Below are 6,000 nucleotides of genomic sequence, written 5' to 3'. Positions count from 1 at the left end.
GGGGAAGGTCACAGCCCCCACAGTGGTGGCCAACGATCCTGATGGCAAGACCAAGACCATCTCAACCGAAGCTGGTCTGCGTCGTCTGGGAAGGCAACTGCAGCGCAGTGCCCTGGGGGTGGGCAAGGTGGATAAGGCCCTTAGGATCCTCAGGTCAGCAAATGTGTGGTTGGTTAACAAATCAAGAGAAAGGAAGCTAGTCCTTGCTAATGCTTAAACAAGGCTTTATTTATTTTTTATTATTCCTATTTACAATTGTGTTGTCCACTCTGCAGACATTTGTTGCTCAAGATTGTTTCCATACCTTATCATCTTGAAGACTCATTCCAGGCCACAGATAACAGTTGTGGTCACAGCTTTTATAATTATAATATTGGCCAATATCATATCATTGTTTTTGCTAGTTTTCTAAATTAGGCACTGTTGACAGACTATGCCCCTGCCATTATACAATACAATGTTATAATAAGAATATCTCAAATTTATATTGTGCTTTCTAAGTACCCAAAGATGCTTATTGACACTTTGGTAGAGGTTTTGGTTGTGTAGTTACCTTGTCATGATGTAACTTGTAAAATTGGTGAGATATCTTGCTCTGTTGCACCGTTAATTAGAAAATAATAATCCAAAAATAAGTCTCTTTGACTTGCATTGCACGGTGAAACAGTCACTTTTTTAGCACACGAAGGAACAAAGCAGATTCTGCCAAAAAAAAACAGTACAGCATTTGGTTTAAAATAAAAATGAAAATTTTATGTTGATTGAGCTATTCTTAGTAGGAAGAAAACCCAGACTGGATGCGCGTATCCTGATAAAAAAAATAAAGAAGAGCCTTATTGGGTTTTGTGATGTTCTTTATTTGCCGAATCCGCTTTGTTTGCATTCATTTATATGCTAAAAGAGTGACTTTGAGAGATATTTCACCATACAATGTAAAGTCAATGAGGGGATTATGTTTGGATTATTAACTTCTAATCAACAGCGCAATATATCTCGCCATGTTACGAGTTACGCCATGACAAAGTAATTAACCAGTAACTAAACAACCCAAAACTCTACCGAGGTGTCCTCCTTGTGCTTTAAAGAAATTCAGTATTTTGGGGGATTCTGCACTAAAATAAGATTATGTATAACAAGAGCAGACTGGGCTGGAGCATGTGGATTCTTCACTATTTAAAATGTGAATGAAGAGGCTCACTTCTTGTCTGTTATCTAATTTATCCTACCCCACACAGTGAGCTGTATGAGCACCACTGTAATCCCAGCACAGGAAAGGTACCGTTCACTGCTGCCCAGAGGCTGTGTCAGATGTTAAATGATGGTGCGTCCATGGTGATCGCTGATGACCTTGACTTGACAGCTGTCATCCACAAACTGGCCTGTCAGGCTGTAACTGTTTTGCGACTCAGGTAAATGGCACTGGCACAATTACATCCAACTTACCCGTACCTTAACCTGAGTTTCTGTGAAATGTGCAGTGCTTGCTTATTATTCAGAGAATAGTAACTGATATCAATGTAATTCTGACACCCTGTCACCCCTTTTAGTAGAGTAGTGTAAAAATGTTACCTGTCCCTCCCATAGGTTCAAACTACCTGCAGCCTCTCCTGTCTAACATTTGCAGATGTTGCAAGAGTGCAGTCAGTTGGAGCTGGCCCTTGGAGTACTAGTCAACTGCTATGGCATCTGCTTGCAGCATGTTACTGCCAACATAATGGACCCTGAGCTCAGCACACAGGTATAACCTACAGCAGTATCACAGTTGTGGTCATACAGGTTGTGGCATCTGGACTTGGCTTGAGACAGTTGCAAGTAATATCTGTATTTGGGTATTGAATTATGTCCTTTTTCTCATTACTCTTCTTTCAGCTTTATGGTAAGAACAAACTAATCCAGTACTATTCTTGTGTGAAAGATCTACAGAAAACAACATTATCGTCTCTCAATGTGGTTGCTGTGGGCCTCTTGAACAAGGTGAGTTCACCTGTGATCTCGTGAAAAGTTGTCTGTAGAAATGGTCACTTGTGTGTTTATTTTATCTTTCTATATATTCGTTGAAGGTATTGAACTGGAGAGAGGTGGATTGTGACTTGGCTATTGGACTCTGCACTCTTCTATCCAAAGCCACTCTTCAAAATACTTTGGAAGATTATTGACAGCACCAGGCAAAACTGCAGCAAAATCTTGGTATGATGAAATGGTTTCATTCATTCACAAAAAAAATAAAACGCATACAACATAGCCAAAAGCATCACACCACACAGGAATAACATTTCAAAATAACGCTTCTGTAGTCAACGTTTTCTTGGTGCAGAATCCCAGGAATTCCTCAAATCTATAAACAGTGGAGTGCATGATTAAGTTTGTTCATTATTTTCAAAGGCACAGCCCCAGAAAAAGGCAGCAGAGCCAAAACGAGTGGCTGTTTTTGTACATCCTCTTGTACATGACATGACTGAATTGTCCTGAATGCAGCAATAGAGAATTTTAGATATCAATGTATTTTTTCCATTCACTGTTTGTAAAAGGTTGGCTCCATAGACTGTTAATCTCTGTTAACTGTTAAAGGGATAGTTAAGATTTGGATTTGATATCGCACATCTCACTCCATTCTTGTCTTAAAGAGTTTTTAAATCGGCACACGATTACTTAGAAATGTCAATTGGAAGTTTGTTAGCATTTTGTAGCAATGCCAGTGGGAACAAATGAAATACACGTCCTATTTTATTTCTTTTTTGTAATCATCCACTTTTAATTTTCTAATGTCAGGCTGTGGGCATGGTTGAAGCCAGGGCAACATGTATATATTTGCCCTATATAGGTATGGATTCCAGAACTTCTCATTAAGTCATTTCCATGTAATTGTATTTTTAAAAAACTGATATTATTGTTGAGATATGGACTAGCATAAATATCAGAAGTTGTCCCTTTATCTGTTGCCCTTTCTTAACCCCATGTTTTTTCCTGCTTGTAGATATCATCCGGTCTGTTTTCCGCCAGCGCCCAGAGAAGAAAAGTGCTCTGATCCCAGTTCTGGTGAAGAACAGGAGCATCACACCTGACATCATCCTCCAGTACTGCAGGTCTGCTGGCCAACAGTTCATTGTGTTGACTTCGACTTAATAAACATGACATTTATTCCGTTTAAACTCTCATTTATTCACGGTGAACAGGCAGTAGCACAACAACAACCGATCCCTCCATATTCACATCTGAACACAACAACGCTCACTGCACATGCATTAAACCCCAGTGTGTGTAGTACCGTAAAGTGTACAACAGAGGAGCAATATATGTTAACACATTGGTCTTCTTCACAACAGTATTGGATGTCTATTTCCATTATGTTATCCCTGTGCCATGTAACAAAGCTGTGTGCAAGACTGTTGATGCTGTCGACTAAAATGATCACTGGGAGTTGCTGCATGCATCAAGTCCTTCTGGATTAGATTGACACGTTGACGTTCCCCTTTGCTTCCAACAGCACCTTTGGTCTAGATCGAGACGACGTGATCAACCGCTAAATCACAACCCTGCTGCTGCTACAGGAGGAGGAGGAAGACACTGGTGCAGCTGGTGATCCTGGGATAGGCCTGGAAGATGTGCAGCCACTGAGCCATGCTGATGCCCTGGAACGTGTCCTGCAGATCATGCCCAGGATGCAGAGCACCACCAACCTCACTGACAGCCTCAGTGCTGCCATGCTCAAGGTCTGTCATTGGGAGATTATATTCCACCGCTAATTCGTTTATTGTTTACGCTTCGTATTAACAGTTCATCATTAGACTATTGATTATTACAAAGGGCTCCTAGATTTGTGTCCTGTTCAGTCAGCCTTTTGTTACAGATGGTGATTGTAAAACATTGTTTTATCTAGCCCTGTTGCATGCTTTTGTGATGTTTTTGGATAATGACTGTATTTATTTTCCATATGAAAAATACCTTCCTCCTGCAGCTTCAATCCTCCCTATAACTATGAGAGGATTGAAGTTGTGCTCAAGATCATACAGACAGCTGATGAGAATGTCACCGTTAGTCAAATATGGATTTTCCCCCCAGAAATTAGTGTAGTTAACGTAATTACAAAGAAAATAAATCACCTTAAATGTACAGTACATCCATCAGCTGAGCTATCAGATCTAATCTGTGCATTTAATGTTGTGTCTTATGTTTCCTTCAAGGTGAGTCTTGACAAGCATGTCTGCTGAGAACCACATGTTTGACAATGAAGCCTCTGCTGTTGGAGCAGAGCAAGAAGGGCCAGAGACATGTTTTACACCACAAGGAGACTTTCAAAGTGGCCAAGACGATGATGGAGTATATGCACTGCATACAGAAGCTAGAGTGGGCTTCTGCCACGGCCCATAGAATATCTCAGGAACTGCCCCCCAGGTCTGATCTGTCTGTTCATAACAGACACTTGACATAGCATTACTTAGTCTGTTTATACACATGCATCATATTTTCTCACGTATTTTATTGATTTATTGGCCTTGAGAAGACTCAGTCACTTCGGTTCTGCTTATCTCTTGGTAATAAATGGCTAAAGGACCCAAACATTGAGTCGGACCCCAACATGCATGTTCACTGAAAAGCATGTTTGAAAATGTTTATCTTTGTAGACCACACTGACACTTTATTGCAGGTCATGGCCTGAAGATAGCGCTATTTAGTTTGTTTCAATGCCTGGGTAGAATGTGTTGCATGTTCAATTAATAAAAAAGACTATTTGGAAACAACACGGATGATGTGTCCAAGTTTGTGCATCTATAGATGTTATTGTTTACTGTAAAACTATGGGAGTGGGAGTACCGGTGACATTCAGGAACAGACTGGGTGATGACCACAAAGAGCGTGGTGACATCTGGAGGAGAGACGGAGGACAGACAAAGGAGGAGCCAGGCCCGGAGGCAACCCACAGTGCCTAGAGCCTCCTAGTGTCGCCAACACCTGCTGCTAACATCTCACCAGACACCCTAACCCCCAATTAGCACTGTCTCTAACTTCAGTAGCATGCCACTTGGACACAGGCCGGGGTCTGATCAGCCTCGGTCGGGTCGCCTGGAGGAGGGCGTGTGTTGCAAGACCCGAAACACCCAGTGACTCCAGGAAACAACACTGATGATGTGTCCAAGTTTGTGCATCATAGATGTTTTTGTTTAATGAATATGTGTGTCAATTGTCTATAAAAATGCGTTTGAACGGTCAACTGAGATAACTTAAAGGTTTATTACAAGGGATATTTGAGCCTGTCAATGTTGAGAAATAAAGCCCTTCAGGCTGATTATTCCAGGGAATAATAACCCTGTCTGTGTTTATTTCTCAACAATAACTGGCCGTCAATTATCCATTACATTTCAATTATCCCTTACATTTTATCCTCCACTAGTCTTGATAAGGAAAGTGTTTATATATACCCTCAATTCAGTGTTCTCAGTGCCATAAGATGAATTGAAAACTTAGATCCAGTCCACCAGTTTGAGTAAATTCAGCTGATAAAATTAAAACCTATAGAGCTTTTTCTCATTTTAATTAAAGAAAGCGGGGGGGAACACGATCAAGATGGCTTGTATATTTATTAGTAAACATGACTATTATATATATATATATATATATATGTGTATTTATATATTTTGGTGTGGTTTTCTCATCTGCATCTTTCTCGTTTGCAGCTGTGTGCTTCATGCAGGACCCGAATTATACTTTAGTACCCTGACTCCTGGGCAGTGCATTATTTCATATTAGACTATCCAGAACCCTTTATGCATGTAGACAGTCCAGTCAGTGTTAACTTGTTAATAACGTTGTTATTAACGAATAACGAGACTTGAGTCTGGCCACGCGAGATTCAGCCCACCTCTGCTAGCTCTCTGACAGCTGTCACATACAATAAAGATAACAAGGACAGGCATGCGACGTCACGAACAATCAAAGACACGAGTGTTAAGCACTTCCGCATGACGGTGATATCACTGTTGAATCCTTGGAATTTCTACTGTG

The 6,000-nt window shown here is 40.7% G+C and overlaps 1 long non-coding RNA gene across 1 annotated transcript; it reads left to right on the top strand.

Annotated features, from left to right (window-relative positions):
• The first annotated feature begins 2,973 nt into the window (after positions 1–2,973).
• Positions 2,974–4,549, top strand: LOC311065436. The gene is made up of 3 exons (XR_014602831.1): positions 2,974–3,083; positions 3,499–3,710; positions 4,182–4,549. It is a non-coding gene; the product is annotated as an uncharacterized lncRNA (long non-coding RNA).
• The last annotated feature ends 1,451 nt before the right edge of the window (positions 4,550–6,000 follow it).

This window comes from Gymnoscopelus microlampas (assembly GCF_963454915.1).
Source record: "Gymnoscopelus microlampas genome assembly, chromosome: 18".
Classification (NCBI taxonomy): domain Eukaryota; kingdom Metazoa; phylum Chordata; class Actinopteri; order Myctophiformes; family Myctophidae; genus Gymnoscopelus; species Gymnoscopelus microlampas.
This window is presented reverse-complemented; position numbering and strand designations above follow the sequence as displayed.